The 21291-nt window shown below is 36.9% G+C and overlaps 1 pseudogene; it reads left to right on the top strand.

The window, feature by feature from the left end:
- Positions 1 to 18911: 18911 nt before the first annotated feature.
- LOC114890445 lies at positions 18912 to 19799 on the top strand (annotated as a pseudogene).
- Positions 19800 to 21291: the final 1492 nt, after the last annotated feature.

Raw genomic sequence — 21291 nt, 5'->3', positions numbered from 1 at the left:
CTAAAGCCTTCATAGAGCATTACATAAAGCATACTCCTTTTACGTAATATCCTTCACTGTATGTCGTAAGGTTTTTCTCCCTCTTTATAACAGAAAAAAACCTTCAAACTCCTTAAACTTGTTAAGAAATTTAATTATGTTTTGTCATCAATAATTTATGGTTCCAAATTATACCAAGTTGGCAGCTGCTGATGTGAAGTGCAAATGAAATCAGACCAATTCTAACCAAATCAGGCATAAAATTATATTTTAATAAACTTTGATTCTACTTCCTATTACCCTTTTCTCTTTATCCTGCATGCCTGAGCTCCATGTGTAATTTGTGTACACAGATGTTAAGTTTTCTTGCTTTGATAAGTTAGAAACCTGACTGTTGAAATGATGATATTCGTATATACAGGCAGAAACCAATGAAAGTTAAAATACACACACATAATGGTGGTGCAGATCTACTGCTAAAGAAACAAAGAGCCAAAGTAGAAGAAACAATGTATGTTTCTCAACTCTGCTGTATTTCTTTTGTAGGATTAAAAATTGGCTAGCCTGCTAGTTTTGGCACTATTCACATAGCAGGAGGAACTAAGAAGATGCAATGGAGAATATAGACTTTTGGTTAAAAAAAAGAGTAAAATTCAGTGTATCTATTTTTATAAAAAATTGGAAGCTAGAAATGTTGACCTGAAATAAATAGACTTCCAGATATCTCTGTAGCAAAGATGGATTTATTCAGGATTAGCAGAGAAGTGCAATTTGGGGTCTGCCACCTGGCAAGCCACATGTAAGGCTCCACACAGCAAGGGAAGGAGAACGCTTTCATAGAGAAGAAAAAGAAGTTGAGAGGGCCATAGTAAAAAAGAGTCCATGCCTTTTCATTGGCTGAGTCCTTGCCAGGAAAGAAGAGGAGTCTTTCTTCTCCCTGTTGGATTCTGCTATCATCACAGGCAGAGAGAGCTTTCAGGTCTCTCTGGTCTTGTGACTCTATTTAACTGAGGTTTCTGTTTATTATTATTTTTAAAAATATTTTCTTCATTTGATCAAGATCTTTCTCTGAAAACACTGCTGATCAAGAGTCAGGTGTTCTAGTTTCAGTGGCCTTTTGTCTCTCCATGCCAAGAAAGATCTTTTCTGGATGTAGTGTTTCAAGTTGGAGGGAAAGTACACAGATTGGAAACCTATTGGAGTCACAAGAAGGAATAGCACTTTTTATCTAAAGTCCATGTGTTATCAAGATCGTAAACATTGGAGATCATCTGAAGCGTTATATAATCATTAAGATCTGGTGACAAACTTCTAACAGGCCTGGTCCAGGTATCTTGAGAAAGTTGTCTTATTAGCTGTCATCTGCTTCAATTCCGGGAAATTTTTACTTTCAGATCACCAGATGATGTGCAGATCCAGTCAATGTTCAGTGCTTTATTTAGGTTTGTCATGGGAATCCAAGAGACTGTTCCTTAGAGTTTGGTGGCACAAGGGTTGGTTAGTAGTACCTGATAGGGTCCTCTCCAATGAGGTTGAAGATAATTTATCTGGAGGTGCTTTATCCAGTAGAGGAAGTCTCCAGGTTGCAAGGTGGGATGCTTAAAGACTTTGTCTCCAGAAAGTGCATTGTGAAAAGATTGCTCTGTTAAAGTATAGTTATTTTTAATAGAAGCAATTAGGCCTTTGAAATATTGGAATATCTGTCCTTTTATCAGTTGTGGGTCAAAAGAAGGAGGAGCCAAGTGCATCGGGAATCCTGTGACTATCTCAAAGGATGAGAATTTATAAGTTCTTCAAGTGGTAGGTCTGAAATTTAGAAAGACCAATGGCAATGCTTTTGGCCAAGGTATTTGGAGGGTCTCTACAAATTTTGCCAATTGTCTTTTTTTAAAATTTATTCATTTTCAATGAAGTATGATTGATTTATAATATTGTATTAGTTTCAGGTATACAGCAACGTGATTCAGTTATATATATATTACCTATATTACCATTATAGGCTGTTACAAGATCTTGAATATAGTTCCCTGGGCTGTACAGTAAATCCTTATTGCTTATTATTTTTATATATGGTAGTGTGTATCTGTTAATCCCATATTTCTAATTTATCCCCTCCTTCCCCTTTGGTAACTGTAAATTTGTTTTCTATGTCTGTGAGTCTGTTTGGTTTGTAAATAAGTTCATTTGTACTATTTTTAAGATTCCACATATAAGTGATATCATAGGATATTTGCCTTTCTCTGTCTGACTTATTTCACTTCGTATGATAATCTCTAGATCCATCCATGTTGCTGCAACATGTTCTTTTTTATGATTAATATTCCATGGTAGCATATATATATGTATATGAAATCTTCTTAAGCCAGTCATCTGTTGATGGGCACTTGTGTTGCTTCCATGTTTTAGGTATTATAAATAGTGCTGCTATGAACTAACTGGGGTGCATGTATCTTTTCGAATTAAGAGTTTTTGTCTTTTCAAGATATATGCCCAGGGGTGGGATTCCTAGATCATATGGTAACTTTATTTTTACTATTTTAAGGAACTTCCGTACTGTTTTCCATAATGGCTGCACCAACTTACATTCCCACCAACAGTGTAGTAGGGTTCCCTTTCCCCCACACTATCTCCAGCATTTACTATTTGTAGCTTTTTGATGATAGGCATTCTGACCAGTGAGAGGTGATACTTCATTTGTAGTTTTGATTTGCATTTCTCTAGTAATGTAGTAAGATGTTGAGCATCTTTTCATGTGCCTGTTGGCCATCTGTATGCCTTCTTTGTAGAAATGTCTATTTATGTCTTCTGCCCATTTTTAAAATTGTGATGTATGTTTTTTTGATATTGAGTTGTATGAGCTGTTTATATATTTTGGAAATTAATCCCTTGTAGGTCACATCATTTGCAAATATTTTCTCCCAGTCCATAGGCTATCTCTTCATTTTGTTTACAGTTTCTTTCACTGTTGAAAGCTTATAAGTTTGATTAGGTCCTATTTGTTTATTCTTGCTTTTATTTCTTTTGCTTTGGGAGACTAACCTAAGAAAATACTGTGATGGTTTATATCAGAGAATATTTTGCCTATGTTCTCTTCCAGGAATTTTATGGTGTCTTGTCTTATATTTAAGTCTTTAAGCCATTTTGAGTTTATTTTTATATATGGTATGAGGGAGTGTTCTAACCTCATTGATTTATGTGCAGCTGTCCGCCTTTCCCAACACCACTTGCTGAAGAGACTCCCTTTTCTCCATTGTATAATCTTGCCTCCTTTGTTGAAGATTAATTGACTGTAGATGTGTGGGTTTATTTCTGACTCTCTATTCTGCTCCATTGATCTATATGTCTGTTTTTGTGCCAATAACATGTTGTTTTGATTACTGTAGCTTTGCACTATTGTCTGAAGTCTGGAAGGTTTATACTTCCACATTTGTTCTTTTTCCTCAGGATTGCTTTGGCATTTCTGGGTCTTTTATAGTTCCATATAAATTTTAGGATTATTTTTTCTAGTTCTGTGAAAAATGTCAGGGGTAATTTGATAGGGATCGTGTTAAATCCGTGTGTTGCTTTGGGTAGGATGGCCATTTTAACCATATCAATTCTTCAGTCCAAGAGCATAGGATCTCTTTTAATTTCCAAAGAATCATCTTTGATTTTTTTTACAGTGTTTTATAATTCGCAGCATATAAGAGAATTATATGCTGAGAATTATACATTTCACCTCCTTGGTTAGAGTTTTTTTTTTTTCTTGATGTGATTTTTTTTTTTTTAACATCTTTATTGAGGTATCATTGCTTTACAATGGTGTGTTAGTTTCTGCTTTATAACAAAGTGAATCAGTTATACATATACATATGTTCCCATATGTCTTCCCTCTTGCGTCTCCCTCCCTCCCACTCTCCCTATCCCACCCCTCCAGGCTGTCACAAAGCACCGAGCTAATATCCCTGTGCCATGCGGCTGCTTCCCACTAGCTATCTACCTTACTACGTTTGTTAGTGTGTATATGTCCATGACTCTCTCTCGCCCTGTCAAAGCTCACCCTTCCCCCTCCCCACATCCTCAAGTCCGTTCTCCAGTAGGTCTGCGTCTTTATTCCTGTCTTACCCCTAGGTTCTTCATGACATTTTTTTTCTTAAATTCCATATATATGTGTATATACGGTATTTGTCTCTTTCTTTCTGACTTACTTCACTCTGTATGACAGACTCTAGGTCTATCCATCTCATTACAAATAGCTCAATTTCGTTTCTTTTTAAGGCTGAGTAATATTCCATTGTATATATGTGCCACATCTTCTTTATCCATTCATCCGATGATGGGCACTTAGGTTGTTTCCATCTCCGGGCTATTGTAAATAGAGCTGCAATGAACATTTTGGCACATGACTCTTTTTGAATTTTGGTTTTCTCAGGGTATATGCCCAGTAGTGGGATTGCTGGGTCATATGGTAATTCTATTTGTAGTTTTTTAAGGAACCTCCATACTGTTCTCCATAGTGGCTGAACCAGTTCACATTCCCACCAGCAGTGCAAGAGTGTTCCCTTTTCTCCACACCCTCTCCAGCATTTATTGTTTCTAGATTTTTTGATGATGGCCATTCTGACTGGTGTGAGATGATATCTCATTGTAGTTTTGATTTGCATTTCTCTAATGATTAATGATGTTGAGCATTCTTTCATGTGTTTGTTGGCATTCTGTATATCTTCTTTGGAGAAATGTCTCTTTAGGTCTTCTGCCCATTTTTGGATTGGGTTGTTTGTTTTTTTGTTATTGAGCTGCATGAGCTGCTTGTAAATTTTGGAGATTAATCCTTTGTCAGTTGCTTCATTTGCAAATATTTTCTCCCATTCTGAGGGTTGTCTTTTGGTCTTGTTTATGGTTTCCTTTGCTGTGCAAAAGCTTTGAAGTTTCATTAGGTCCCATTTGTTTATTGTTGTTTTTATTTCCATTTCTCTAGGAGGTGGGTCAGAAAGGATCTTGCTGTGATTTATGTCATAGAGTGTTCTGCCTATGTTTTCCTCTAAGAGTTTGATAGTTTCTGGCCTTACATTTAGGTCTTTAATCCATTTTGAGCTTATTTTTGTGTATGGTGTTAGGAAGTGATCTAATCTCATACTTTTACATGTACCTGTCCAGTTTTCTCAGCACCATTTATTGAAGAGGCTGTCCTTTCTCCACTGTACGTTCCTGCCACCTGTATCAAAGATAAGGTGTCCGTATGTGCGTGGGTTTATCTCTGGGCTTTCTATCCTGTTCCATTGATCTATCTTTCTGTTTTTGTGCCAGTACCATACTGTCTTGATTACTGTAGCTTTGTAGTATAGTCTGAAGTCAGGGAGCCTGATTCCTCCAGCTCCTTTTTTCGTTCTCAAGATTGCTTTGGCTATTCGGGGTCTTTTGTGTTTCCATACAAATTGCGAAATTTTTTGTTCTAATTCTGTGAAAAATGCCAGTGGTAGTTTGATAGTGATTGCATTGAATCTGTAGATTGCTTTGGGTAGTAGAGTCATTTTCACAATGTTGATTCTTCCCATCCAAGAACATGGTATATCTCTCCATCTATTTGTATCATCTTTAATTTCTTTCATCAGTGTCTTATAATTTTCTGCCTACAGGTCTTTTGTCTCCTTAGGTAGGTTTATTCCTAGATATTTTATTCTTTTTGTTGCAATGGTAAATGGGAGTGTTTTCTTGAATTCACTTTCAGATTTTTCATCATTAGTATATAGGAATGCCAGAGATTTCTGTGCATTAATTTTGTATCCTGCTACTTTACCAAATTCATTGATTAGCTCTAGTAGTTTTCTGGTAGCATCTTTAGGATTCTCTGTGTATAGTATTATGTCATCTACAAACAGTGACAGCTTTACTTCTTCTTTTCCAATTTGGATTCCTTTTATTTCCTTTTCTCCTCTGATTGCTGTGGCTAAAACTTCCAAAACTATGTTGAATAAGAGTGGTGAGAGTGGGCAACGTTGTCTTGTTCCTGATCTTAGTGGAAATGCTTTCAGTTTTTCACCATTGAGAATGATGTTGGCTGTGGGCTTGTCATATATGGCCTTTATTATGTTGAGGAAAGTTCCCTCTATGCCTACTTTCTGCAGGGTTTTTATCATAAATGGGTGTTGAATTTTGTCAAAAGCTTTCTCTGCATCTATTGAGATGATCATATGGTTTTTCTCCTTCAATTTGTTAATATGGTTTATCACATTGATAGATTTACGTATATTGAAGAATCCTTGCATTCCTGGAATAAACCCCACTTGATCATGGTGTATGATCCTTTTAATGTGCTGTTGGATTCTGTTTGCTAGTATTTTGTTGAGGATTTTTGCATCTATGTTCATCAGTGATATTGGCCTGTAGTTTTCTTTCTTTGTGACATCCTTGTCTGGTTTTGGTATCAAGGTGATGGTGGCCTCGTAGAAGGAATTTGGGAGTGTTCCTCCCTCTGCTATATTTTGGAAGAGTTTGAGAAGGATAGGTGTTAGCTCTTCTCTAAACGTTTGATAGAATTCACCTGTGAAGCCATCTGGTCCTGGGCTTTTGTTTGTTGGAAGATTTTTAATCACAGTTTCAATTTCAGTGCCTGTGATTGGTCTGTTCATATTTTCGATTTCTTCCTGATTCAGTCTTGGCAGGTTGTGCATTTCTAAGAATTTGTCCATTTCTTCCAGATTGTCCATTTTATTGGCATAGAGTTGCTTGTAGTAATCTCTCATGATTTTTTTTATTTCTGCAGTGTCAGTTGTTACCTCTCCTTTTTCATTTCTAATTCTGTTGATTTGAGTCTTCTCCCTTTTTTTCTTGATGAGTCTGGGTAGTGGTTTATCTATTTTGTTTATCTTCTCAAAGAACCAGCTTTTAGTTTTATTGATCTTTGCTATCGTTTCCTTCATTTCTTTTTCATTTATTTCTGATCTGATTTTTATGATTTCTTTCCTTCTGCTAGCTTTGGGGTTTTTTTGTTCTTCTTTCTCTAATTGCTTGAGGTGCAAGGTTAGGTTGTTTATTCGAGATGTTTCCTGCTTCTTAAGGTGGGCTTGTATTGCTATAAACTTCCCCCTTAGAACTTCTTTTGCTGCATCCCATAGGTTTTGGGTCGTTGTGTCTCCATTGTCATTTGTTTCTAGGTATTTTTTTAATTTCCTCTTTGATTTCTTCAGTGATCACTTCATTATTAAGTAGTGTATTGTTTAGCCTCCATGTGTTTGTATTTTTTACAGATCTTTTCCTGTAATTGATATCTAGTCTCATGGCGTTGTGGTCGGAAAAGATACTTGATACAATTTCAGTTTTCTTAAATTTACCAAGGCTTGATTTGTGACCCAAGATATCATCTATCCTGGAGAATGTTCCATGAGCACTTGAGAAAAATGTGTATTCTGTTGTTTTTGGATGGAGTGTCCTATAAATATCAATTAAGTCCATCTTGTTTAGTGTATCATTTAAAGCTTGTGTTTCCTTATTTATTTTCATTTTGGATGATCTGTCCATGGGTGAAAGTGGGGTGTTAAAGTCCCCTACTATGAATGTGTTACTGTCGATCTCCCCTTTTATGGCTGTTAGTATTTGCCTTATGTATTGAGGTGCTCCTATGTTGGGTGCATAAATATTTATAATTGTTATATCTTCTTCTTGGATCGATCCCTTGATCATTATGTAGTGTCCTTCTTTGTCTCTTTTAATAGTCCTTATTTTAAAGTCTATTTTGTCTGATATGAGAATTGCTACTCCAGCTTTCTTTTGGTTTCCATTTGCATGGAATATCTTTTTCCATCCCCTTACTTTCAGTCTGTATGTGTGTCTAGGTCTGAAGTGGGTCTCTTGTAGACAGCATATATAAGGGTCTTGTTTTTGTATCCATTCAGCCAATCTGTGTCTTTTGGTGGGAGCATTTAGTCCATTTACATTTAAGGTAATTATTGATATGTATGTTCCTATTCCCATTTTCTAAATTGTTTTGGGTTCGTTATTATAGGTCTTTTCCTTCTCTTGTGTTTCTTGTCTAGAGAAGTTCCTTTAGCATTTGTTGTAAAGCTGGTTTGGTGGTGCTGAACTCTCTCAGCTTTTGCTTGTCTGTAAATGTTTTAATTTCTCCATCAAATCTGAATGAGATCCTTGCTGGGTAGAGTAGTCTTGGTTGCAGGTTTTTCTCCTTCATCACTTTCAGTATGTCCTGCCACTCCCTTCTGGCTTGTAGGGTTTCTGCTGAGAGATCAGCTGTTAACCTTATGGGGATTCCCTTGTATGTTATTTGTTGTTTTTCCCTAGCTGCTTTTAATATGCTTTCTTTGTATTTAATTTTTGACAGTTTGATTAATATGTGTCTTGGCGTATTTCTCCTTGGATTTATCCTGTATGGGACTCTCTGTGCTTCCTGGACTTGATTAACTATTTCCTTTCCCATATTAGGGAAGTTTTCAACTATAATCTCTTCAAATATTTTCTCAGTCCCTTTCTTTTTCTCTTCTTCTTCTGGAACCCCTTTAATTCGAATGTTGGTGCGTTTAATGTTGTCCCCGAGGTCTCTGAGACTGTCCTCAGTTCTTTTCATTCTTTTTTCTTTTTTCTGCTCTGCAGTAGTTATTTCCACTATTTTATCTTCCAGGTCACTTATCCGTTCTTCTGCCTCAGTTATTCTGCTATTGATCCCATCTAGAGTACTTTTAATTTCATTTACTGCATTGTTCATCATTGCTTGTTTCATCTTTATTTCTTCTAGGTCCTTGTTAACTGTTTCTTGCATTTTGTCCATTCTATTTCCAAGATTTCGGATCATCCTTACTATCATTATTCTGAATTCTTTTTCAGGTAGACTGCCTATTTCCTCTTCATTTGTTAGGTCTGGTGCATTTTTATCTTGCTCCTTCATCTGCTGTGTGTTTTTCTGTCTTCTCATTTTGCTTATCTTACTGTGTTTGGGGTCTCCTTTTTGCAGGCTGCAGGTTCGTAGTTCCCGTTGTTTTTGATGTCTGTCTCCAGTGGCTAAGGTTGTTTCAGTGGGTTGTGTAGGCTTCCTGGTGGAGGGGACTAGTGCGTGTGTTGTGGTGGATGAGGCTGGATCTTGTCTCTTTAGTGGGCAGGTTCACGTCTGGTGGTGTGTTTTGGGGTGTCTGTGGCCTTATTATGATTTTAGGCAGCCTCTCTGCTAATGGGTGGGGTTGTGTTCCTGTTTTTCTAGTTGTTTGGCATAGGTTGTCCAGCACTGTGGCTTGCTGGTCATTGAGTGAAGCTGGGTGCTGGTGTTAAGATGGAGGTCTCTGGGAGATTTCCGCCGTTTAATATTATGTGGAGCTGGGAGGTCTCTTGTTGACCAGTGTCCTGAAGTTGGCTCTCCTACCTCAGAGGCAGAGCCCTGACTCCTGGGTGGAGCACCAAGAGCCTTTCATCCACACGGCTCAGAATAAAAGGGAGAAAAAGTAGAGAGAATTAGTAGAAGTATGAGGAAAGAAAGAAGGAAAGGAGGGAAGGAAGGAAGGAAGAAAGAAGCAAAGAAGGAAAGAAAGGAGGGAGGGAGGAAGGAAGGAAGGAAGGAGGGAAAGAAGGAAAAAAGACAGAAAGAAGATACAGTAAAAATAAAATAAAGTATAATAAAGTTATTGAATTAAAAAATATTTAGAAAAAAGAAAAAAAAAAGGGACGGATAGAACCTTAGGACAAATGTTGGAAGCAAAGCTATACAGAGAAAATCTTACACAGGAGCATACACATACATCCTCACAAAAAGAGGTAAAGGGGGGAAAGTCATAAATCTTGCTCTCAGAGACCACCTCCTCAATTTGGGGTGATTCGTTGTCTAAAGGAGGGAAGGAAGGAAGGAAAGAAAGAAAGAAAGAACGAAGGTAAAGTATAATAAAGTTATTACAATTAAAATTATTTATTAAGAAAAAAAATTAAAAAAAAAACCATGGACAGATAGAGCCCTAGGACAAATGGTAGAAACAAGAGTATACAGACAAGATCTCACGCAGAAGCATACACGTACACATTCACAAAAAGAGGAAAAGGGAAAAAAATCATAGATCTCACTCCTAAAGTCCACCTCTTCAATTTGGGATCATTCCTTGTCTATTCAGGTATTCCACAGATGTAGGGTATATCAAGTTGATTGTGGAGCTTTAATCCGCTGCTTCTGAGGCTGCTGGGAGAGATTTCCTTTCTCTTCTTTGTTGTCACAGCTCACAGGAGCTCAGCTTTGGATTTGGCCCTGCCTCTGCGTGTAGGTCGCTGGAGGGCGTCTGTTTTTTGCTCAGACAGGACGGGGTTAAAGGAGCCGCTGATTCGGGGGCTCCGGCTCACTCAGGCCCGGGGTGGGGGGGGAGGGTCACTGCGTGCGGGGCGGGCCTGCTGCGGCAGAGGCTGGTATGACGTTGCTCCAGCCTGAGGTGCGCCGTGCGTTCTCCCGGGGAAGTTGTCCCTGGATCCCGGGAACCTGGCAGTGGCGGGCTGCACAGGCTCCGCGGAAGAGGGGTTTGGAGAGTGACCTGTGCTCGCACACAGGCCCCTTGGTGGCAGCAGCAGCAGCCTTAGCGTCTCCCGCCCGTCTCTGGGGTCCGCGCTTTTAGCCGCGGCTCGCGCCCGTCTCTGGGGTCCGCGCTTTTAGCCGCGGCTCGCGCCCGTCTCTGGGGTTCGCGTCTTTAGCCGCGGCACGTGCCCATCTCTGGAATTCCTTTAAGCAGCGCTCATAAACCCCTCTCCTCGCGCACCAGGAAACAAAGAGGGAAGAAAAAGTCTCTTGCCTCTTCGGCAGGTCCAGACTTTTTCCCGGACTCCCTCCCGGCTAGCCGTGGTGCACTAACCCCTTCAGGCTATGTTCAAGCCGCCAACCCCAGTCCTCTCCCGGCGCTCCGTCCGAAACCGAAACCCGAGCCTCAGCTCGCAGCCCCGCCCGCCCCGGCGGGTGAGCAGACAAGCCTCTCAGGCTGGTGAGTGCCGGTCGGCACTGATCCTCTGTGCGGGAATCTCCCCGCTTTGCCCTCCGCAGCCGTCGCCGTGCACTCCTCCGCGGTCCCGAAGCTCCCCCCTCCGCCTCCCGCAGTCTCCGCCCGCGAAGGGGCTTCCTAGTGTGTGGAAACTTTTCCTCCTTCACAGCTCCCTCCCACTGGTGCAGGTGCCATCCTTATTCTTTTGTCTCTGTTTTTTCTTTTTTTCTTTTGCCCTACCCAGGTATGTGGGGAGTTTCTTGCCTTTTGGGAGGTCTGAGGTCTTCTGCCAGCCTTCAGTAGGTGTTCTGTAGGAGTTGTTCCACGTGTAGGTGTATTTCTGGTGTATCCGTGGGGAGGAAGGCGATCTCCGCGTCTTACTCTTCCGCCATCTTCAAGGTCCCCCTAGCTCTGAGTTTTGTCACACCTTTTGGGAGGTCTGAGGTCTTCTGCCAGCGTTCAGTAGGTGTTCTGTAGGAGTTGTTCCACATGTAGATGTATTTCTGGTGTATCCTTTGGGGTTTCAAGTGGGGCTGGAGGTGTAGGCAGGTCTAGCAGGAGGCCCGGGGTCATGCCATCCCACCTCTGCTGGGCCTGGAAAGTTTCGTACCAGCTCTTCCAAGCTGCGAAGGCCCATGAGAGGGAAGAAAGGACTTCTAGCGTCCGCAACCAGGTCTGTTCGTCCGAGGCACTGCATGCCTGGCTGCTGAGATGCTTCTCTTGATGTGATTTTAAACAGGATTTTTTTTTTTTTTTTACTTTCTGATATTTCATTGTTAGTGTAAAGAAATGCAATGGATTTCCGTATGTTAATTTTGCATCCTGCTACTTTGCTGAATTCATTTATAAGATCTAATAGTTTTTGTGTGGAGTCTTTATGGTTTTCTGTATAGAGTATCATGTAATCTGCGCATAATGCCAGTTTTACATCTTCTCTTCCTATTTGGATATATTTTATTTCTTTTTCTTTTCTTATTGCTATAGCTAGGACATCCAATACTATGTTGAATAAAAGTGGTGAGAGTGGGCATCTTTGTCTTATTCTCAATTTACCAGGAAGGCTTTCAGCTTTTCATTGTTGAGTATTGTGTTGGCTGTAGGTTTGTCATAAATAGCTCTTACTATGTTGATATATTTTCTCTCTATCATTTTGGTGAGAATTTTTATCATGAATGGATGTTGAATTTTATCAAATGCTTTTTCTGCATCTATTGATATGATCATGTGGTTTTTGTCTTTTCTTTTGTTGATGTGGTTTATCACATTGATTGACTTGCCTGTGTGGAACCATCCTTGTGACCTTGTGATGAATCCAATTTGATAATGGTGTATGATCCTTTTTATGTGCTGTTGGATTTAGTTTGCTAATATTTTGTTGATGATTTTGCATCTATATTCATCAAAGATATTGGCCTGTAATTATTTTAGTTATGTTTTTGTCTGACTTTGATATCAGGGTGATGGTGGCTTCATAGAATGACTTTGGAAGTGTTCCCTCTCTTCAGTCATTTGGAAAAGTTTGAGAAGGATAGATATAAGTTCTTCTTTGTATGTTTAGTAGATTTCCCCAGTGAAGCCCTCTGGTCCTGGACTTTTGTTTGCAAGGAGTTTTGTTTATTTTTGTTTTTATTTCATTTTTAATTTTTATTTATTTTTAAATTATTTTTTATTTATTTTTGTTTTAGTATTTTTTTTATTACAGATTCTATTTCACTTCTAGTGATGGGTCTGTTCAAATCATCTATTGCTTCTTGATTCAGTTTTGGTGGGCTGTATGTTTCTAGAAACTTGTTTATTTCTTCTACATTGTCCATTTTGTGGCACATAACTGTTCATACTATTTTCTAATAATTTTTTGTATTTCTGCAGTATCACAGTGTATAATTCAGCCTGTTGGGCTGAAGGAGCTGTAGATAAAGAGGCTGCCTTAATAACATCAAAAGGAGCAGCAATAGCATACCCAGCACAATGTTTGCCATTGTCACCTTTTAAATAAGAACCATCAGTGAACAATGAGAATTCAGTGTTACCCAAAGTAGCTTCCTGCAGATCATCATGAATACTCAGGAGGTGGTCAGTCAACTTGAAGCAGTTGGGAGGGACTTCATCAGTGATGGAGGTAACAAGGTTAAGGTATTACAACGTAAAAGTTACATGAAGAAGAGTTAACAAAGGCTTCATAGGAGCTGAGGCAACTGGCTGAGAAATATTGAGTATGATGAGAATTTAAGAGAGCTTTTACTGGGCTTCCCTGGTGGCGCAGTGGTTGAGAGTCTGCCTGCCGATGCAGGGGACACGGGTTCGTGCCCCGGTCCGGGAAGATCTCACATGCCGCGGAGCGCCTGGGCCCATGAGCCACGGCCGCTAAGCCTGCGCGTCTGGAGCCTGTGCTCAGCAATGGGAGAGGCCACACTAGTGAGAGACCCACGTAGCGCAAAAAAAAAAAAAAAAAAGAGAGCTTTTACTGCATGAGGTACAAAAATGGTTAAAGGGGAACCCACAACAGTTTTCTCAGTGGTCTTAACGAAAAGGGCTGTGGCTCTAATGCCTCTAAGGCAAGGGGGTATCCATGTGCCACAAAGTCCAGTTACTGGCTGTAATACCCTATGAGTTGATGGTGGTCCCTATGTTTTTGGGTGAGTACTTCAAGGGCATTCCCTTCCTTTTCATATACACAAAAGAAAAAGGAAATAAGATCATTGGGCTGCCCAAGGGCAAGTGGATTCATCAAACTCTCCTTTAAGGCCTTAAAGGCTATGTCATCCTGTTCTGCCCATCAAGTTGGGTCAAGGTTGTTATTGTTGAGTAAAACATACAGAAGTTTGGCCACAACAGAGATACTTGGAATCTAATTTCAACAATAACCAAATAGCCTGAGAAATCCTCACATTTGGCACTTAATTTTGATTTTGGGAAGTTTAGGACACCCTTAAGTCTATCTGGATCTAAGTGCAGGCCTTGTTTGGATGTCAGCTGCCCTAAATATTAAACCTAGGTTGGGCAAACTGCAAGTTTTCTTTGTCCCTTTAAGTCTAAAAACTTTAGCAATTAGATGCTTTCTTGCTGTGAGGAAGCTTGAGAAGGACACAAATTATCCTCATATTGCAACAAATAGGACCCCTAGGGAACTTTCTATCATACAGATCAGTCTTCATGATTTTCAAGAAATGAGAAGGCCTCTGAGTCAAACCCTGAGGCATTGCTGTCCAGGTGAATTGTTTTTCTTCCCAAATGAAGGCAAAAAGTATTGGCTAAATTTATCAACTGGAATACTAAAGAAGGTACTACATAAATTAATTATAGTGAAGAATTTACTTCTGATGGGAATGGATGTTAATAATTATGAGGGTTAGGAACAACAGGTATCAAGGGATAACAGGGCTGTTTATTGCTTGAAAGTCCTGAAGGAACCTCCACTCCTAGTCCTTAGGTTTTCTTACCAGTAAAAGGGAAGTGTTACAAGGCCTAGTACAAGGGATAATGAAGCCTTGAGTCTTGTAATCTTCTATTATGGGCTTAATACCTTGAAGGGCATCTTATAGGGTATTGCTTAATTCTGAGAAGAGTTTTTGAGGAATCTGTTTGAATCTTGATGGGATGTGCTCTGTGAATATTACCAGCTAACAGTTGGAAATTTTGTCCATAAGAAGGATACTAGCTAAATAAATAGGGACAAATAATCAGGCTTCCTCCCCCCCTCATAATCAGCTCTATTACCTTCAGAGGCAGAACAAGTAAAACGTCAAAGAGTCATTTAACTCAACTGGTTGGTTACTTTTAATGACTACTGTCAAATTCAAGAATGATTCCCCCTTTTTGGAGAAAGAAATTCTGGCATGATACTTCCCTAAGAAGTCTCAGCCTAATAAATGTATAGAAATAGAGGAAATAAGGAAAAAAAGAGTTTGTATCTCTCAGAGTGCCTAAACAAAAGGGATTAGGTTCAGAGACATGAACCTCTTTAGGTTCATTAGAGATCCCCACTGTTAGAACTATATGTTTTAGTACTCCAAGTCAGGGGCTGTTTTATAGTAGTGGTGTTGAGCCCTGAAAGTGTGGCTCCAGTGTCAATTAGGACTGGAAGAGATTCATCCCTGATCAGGAGAAATGTAAGTTTCAGGGGAGCAGAGCGTAAAAAGGAAGAATGAATATTTATTTGAAAAAAATATATGTAAATTTAGTAACATGAAAATACAGGAAGTAACATGAGGAACATCAAAAACATAAGCTTAGAACCCTGCCATTCCACAGCTCCTGCTTTAAAAAATCATCCATAAAGAACCATGATTTTGGACTAAAAATAATTCATTGATATTTCTTAATCTAACCCAACTATTTCAACTGAAAATGCCATTGTAAGTAATGTACAGAAAGTGCAAATGACATTTTCAGGAAATCTATTGGAATCGTTACTAGTATAATCACAGAAATTGAAAAGAAACTATATGTAAATTTGTCACAATTGTTTATTTTCAAAATATTTAGAAATAAATGCAAGTTTTTCTGAAAAGAAAAAGAAGCCATGTTTTGTTATAGTAAAGTATACTCATGAAGATGGTGTTTTTTAAATACCTTAAACCATAAGTCACAAAGAATCAAATAATTTTCACCTATAAAAAGTAAGCAGAAACTAGGAAAGAAATCAATTCAATTTACAAATTAAAACTACACAACCAATTAGATATATTCCACCAAGCATTTGGGGAATATTAAAAGAAATTAGGAATATAAATAGGGGGAAAGTAATGAGAGCTGACTAAACTCAGAAAATAAATAGAAGAAAAAATAAAAGTATATATGAAATAATGAATAAATTGTAAGTTTTCTTACAATCAAGTACAATCAAATATATCTGAATGAAAACTTAATAAGGGCAATTAAAGAAAAGCAGCAAAACAGCCAAAGGAATGATGTAAGGAAAGAAATAAAAAATGGACAGAGGTCAGCCCTGAAATGGAAGACAGGCAAAAACGATCCAGCATATATTTAACTGGAATCTCTAAAGAGAGTCCAACTGAAATAACGGGATAGAACTTATATCAAAAACTATAATCCTCTTTCCCTGCCCCCAGCCCCCCCCCGAAACCAGTGACTACCTGTATCTACATATTCAATGGGCCAAGGAAGTACTAGGGAAAATTGACCTACCACAATCAATTCTTAGACATTTCAAAGATATTCTGTTACACTTTATAGTTAAAGAAAATTTCCTCAGGGCCTCCTGGCCACAATAATAGATAACTAAAAAGGACAAGAGAATTAAACTGACTCAGATTTCACCAGTGATGAAGGATTTTATAAAATTTGTTTGTAAAAAGATTGTTTCAGTGACTTGAAATCTTGCTTGGCTGTCTTCCAAGTGTCAAGGCAATAAAACAATGTTTTCTTCACTCAAATGATCAAGAAATTCTCTACCCATGAGTCCTCCTCAAGCAATCAACCAGACAAAGAGTTCCATTCAAGCAAGAAATTACTGGTGAGACTTCAGCAAAAAGATGAAACATGAGCATTTGCTTTAATTGAAACAAAAACAAGGGTGGGAAAAAAAGTAAATATATATATATATATATATTTATGCTATATGCTATACAATACGTCATTTTTTGTGTTACATGTTATGACAAAACAAGAATTATATATTAAATATAGGAGAAAATAGGAAGAAAGAAGTATTGAAGTTGTTGCCATTTAGGTAAAACATGGGAGGTAAATTACATTATTTTAAATGGACAAATTGTTTTGTTAAAAGTTAAATTAGAAAACAGAAAACAGAATGTTTTAAGAGGTATACATACAAAGGTACCTATTAGAACAAAAAGTTAAGCCATCCTAAACACAAGTAAGAAATTTCAATAAATAAAAGAGTGAAAAAAGTCATATAGATAACTGCAAAAGATATATCACAATACACTTAATAATTGTACCATAAAATAATATGACAAAGTCAATACCAAAGACATATCTTTTATGTCAATAAATCAACATGGATATAACTTGCCTGTAAAAGAGAGAAAAAAAATAAATTTAGCTAACAAATCAAAACCCCTAAATATTAAAAAAATGAATCTAAAAGGCTAAATAGAAAAGTGTGAATAAATGTATTCTGAGAATTGGAAACTAGGAAATCTGGGGTTGTTATAATGATAATTTTTTAAAATTAGAGTTTAAACAAAATATTGAAAGTAACAACAAACTTTTTAATAATAAAAGAATTAAAAATATAACATTTATAGATTTTAATGCACCAAATATTATAGCAATCACCTTTATAAATAAAAAACTTGAAAAGCAATGAGATATAGATAGAAATACTATGAATAACAGAAATTAACAGCATTCTCATTATAAGAAAGATAAAGTAGGGAGAAATGATTAAAGATATATAAGAACTGAATGATATAATCAATAAATAGATGTTATGAATATTAAATATATATTTATAGACTTTCACCATGAAAATAGAGAATATAACTTCTTCTCATTTGTTCATGAAACTTTATGTATTGTCATGAAGAAAATACCACTATGTTCCTTGAAGCAGAAGTATTACAAACAGACTTTCTGATGACAGTGATATAACACTACAAGTTATTAACAACATAAAAGGCCATTCCATCTTGAAGTTTTAAAGCTTTCTATTAGATAATTATTGGGCTAAAGTGTAACCTAACACTAAAAATAAAAAAATTCTTAGAAATATTACTGATGAATATTCTACATATCAAAATACATGGGAGTCATTTAAAGCAGCAATCAGACCAAACAGTCATAGCCCTAAATGTATTTATCAGTGAAAATGAACATAAATGAAAATAAATTAATTAGATTCCCAGTTTTCTTTAAAAAAAAAACTAGAAAAAGTAACCAAAAAAACCCCCAATGCTAAGTAAGATGAGGGATTTTAATATAAAAACAGGGATGAATGACATGGAAAAAATTGATTTTGTGTGAAAAATTTTACCAAAGAACATTAGCTAACTTAAGAAAAGTAAGGAAAAACAAATTTACAAAACAGAAATGACAAGGTGAAACTAGGTATTGAAATGGGGAAAAGGGAAAAATTACGAGTGCTTTCATACCCTTCTTCAAATAAATACATTTATAGGGAAATACAATTTACCAAAGCCATCCTCTTTAGAGATAAAAAGCTTAAGTTTACTAATGTCTGTAGAAAACAAAAGTAAAAGAGAAAAAGTGGGTAGGAAAGGAACTACCCCCACTCCCCTGCCAAAGTCAGGCCATATGAATTCAAAGGGAAAAATCTACAAAATATTCAGAAACCCAATAGTTGCGATGTTCCATAAATTGGTTCAGAGTATTGAAATTAAAGGAAATCTTCCTATAATTTTTATGAAGTGTTACATTCATAAGCAAACCTAGTAAAAACAGTACCAGAAAAAGAATATTACTTATGAAATATCAATGCAAAGTATTAAATATAAGTTAATAAACCCAATATCATATTATGAAAATGATTTACCATGACCAAGTGTAATTTATTCCAGAAATGCAAGATTTGTTTGTCAAATTATGAATATAATCTACCATATTCATAGATATAAAGTTTTTGACAAATTTTAAATCCTATTTCTGGAAAAAACTCTTCAAATAAGTAGAAATGTGTGTGTGTGTAAGGATAAGATATATACTCTAAATATATTCTAACAGAATATATATAATATATTCTAAATCTTAAAGCCATCATCTTATGTAACATGTGAATACTAACTGCATTTCCACTAAGATTAGGAACAAGGAACCAGTGCCTGTTAAGGATCAACACTTTCTGGAGGCATTAGCCAATACAGTTAGACAAAATATATCAATTAGAATAAGAATTATAAAACAAGAAATAAACAGTCTCAGTTTATATGAAATAAGTTTATATATCCTAAGAATTTATGTTAAATCCCAGAAACTCAATATTAAAAACTAGGACTATACAATCTCTTCGTGTCTGCAGTGCATCTGTTGTACCTGGTGGCTGGAACCGCAGTGTCCGTGAAGATGGTGTCTACCAGCCGTTTGGATGCTCTTCCAAGAGTCACATGTCCAAACCATCCAGATGCGATCTTAGTGGAGGACTACAGAGCTGGTGATATGATCTGTCCTGAATGTGGTCTGGTTGTAGCAACAAAAGATCCATCTCGAGTTGGAGATTCTCAGAATCCTCTTCTGAGTGATGGAGATTTGTCTATTATGAATGGCAAGGGTACAGGAGCTGCAAGTTTGGATGAATGTGGTAATTCTAAGTACCAGAATAGGAGAACCATAAGTAGTTCTGATCGGGCGATGATGAATGCATTCAAAGAAATCACTACCATGGCAGACAGAATCAACCTCCCTCGAAATATAGTTGGTTGAACAAATAATCTATTCAAGCAAGCATATGAACAGAAGAGCCTGAAGGGAAGGGCTAATGATGCCATAGCTTCTGCTTGTCTCTATATTGCCTGCAGACAGGAAGGAGTTCCTAGGACATTTAAAGAAATACGTGCTATATCACAAATTTCTAAGAAAGAAATTGGTCGATGTTTTAAACTTATTTTGAAAGCTTTAGAAACCAGTGTGGATTTGACTACAACTGGGGACTTCATGTCCAGGTTTTGTTCCAACCTTTGCCTTCCTAAACAAGTACAGATGGCAGCTACACATATAGCCCATAAAGCTGTGGAATTGGACTTGGTTCCTGGAAGGAGCCCGATATCTGTGGCAGCAGCCGCCATTTACATGGCCTCACAGGCATCAGCTAAGTAAAGGACCCAAAAAGAAATTGGAGATATTGCTGGTGTTACAATCAGACAGTCCTACAGACTAATCTATCCTTAGGCCCCAGATCTGTTTCCTACAGACTTCAAATTTGACACCCCTGTGGACAAACTACCACAGCTATAAATTGAAGCAGCTAATGTCAGACTTCTATGAACACTGAACTTTGCCTGTTGTACATAGCCTATACAAAGTGCTGGATTGAGCCTTTAATAAGAAAAAATGAAAGACATGGTACACATTCCAGGGCTAAATATTAATTGCTTGGCCTCCTGTATGTATATACTAGTGAAATATATTTAATGATTTAAATTTCTTACTGGATATGCTTTGTAGCAATCTAGGAAACTGTATTTTGGAACATATTTGAAATTATGTAATTCTTGAATAAAACGTTTTTCAAAACTAAAATAAAACTCTAAGACTAAAATAATAAAATAATTTAAAAGGTAGCATGTAATAAAATTAATATTTAGAAATCAATAGCTTTTATATACACAATAAATAGGGGACATAATATTAGGACAAATTATTGACAACAGCAAAAAGAAATAAGACAGCCATACAATTTTCCAAAGAAAGCAAGAATAGAGTCATTTATAACTTGAATATAGGGAAGTGTTCTCTAAAAGTGACTCAAAATAAAGATGTGATAAAGGAAATGATTGATAAATGATTACATAAAATTAATTTAAAAGGCTATTGTGTGGCAAAACAACAGAATAAAAAAAGATAACTAACAAACTGGAGAAAGTATTTGCAATATATATCACAGATGAAGGACTAACATCTCTAATATAAAAATAAGTCCTAAATTTTTTAGGGGAAAAAAAAAACCTCAAGAACCCCATAGGAAAAATGGAGAAAAGGTAAGAACAGGCAATACAAATAAAGATGTAGAAATGGTTCTACACCCTATGACAGGATGTGCCAACTACCTCATAATTAGAGAAATACAAGTAAGCCCTGCACTGAAATGACATATATATATATATGAAAGTGATATATGGAAACATATTCTGTCGACAATACTTTAGAAAACAGATATTCATATGTTACTGATGGGAATGCAAGTTTGAAGAGGAATTTGTGAATATGTAACAAAACTATACATTTAGATTTTAACTAGCATTCCAATTCTGGGAATTTATCCTGAAAACATGCCTCTAACAATATGAAAATAGGTATTTCCAATATATTCATCACAGCAATATTTGTAATTGCAAAATATTGCAAACAGCCTAAGCACCCATTCACAAGATATTGGCTGAATAAACTATGGTATATCCATGTACTGTAGAAATATTCATCTATAAAAAGATCTGTTTGAACTGGTAGGGAATAATTTCTAGAATATATTGTTAGTTTAAAAAAAAAAGCACAAAAGGGAATTTATAGTGTGTTAGCTTTTTATTAGAAGAAAAATAATAAAGTAGTCATATCTTTGATCATTTCTGTAAAACAAATACAGGACAATTAAACCAGACAATAATAAGGTTGATGATTAAAAAGGATAGGATAGAATGGGTGGAAAGGGTGGGTAGTTGAGATAGCATAGAATGTATGGGGAAAAGACACATTTAAGAGTATAAATTTTGCTTAGTTTTAACTTTTAGGT

Source organism: Monodon monoceros, unplaced genomic scaffold (assembly GCF_005190385.1).
Source record: "Monodon monoceros isolate NGI ecotype Baffin Bay Population unplaced genomic scaffold, NGI_Narwhal_1 Super_Scaffold_11, whole genome shotgun sequence".
Classification (NCBI taxonomy): Eukaryota; Metazoa; Chordata; class Mammalia; order Artiodactyla; family Monodontidae; genus Monodon; species Monodon monoceros.
Note: the sequence above shows the minus strand (reverse complement) of the source record. Positions and strands in the feature narration are given on the sequence as shown.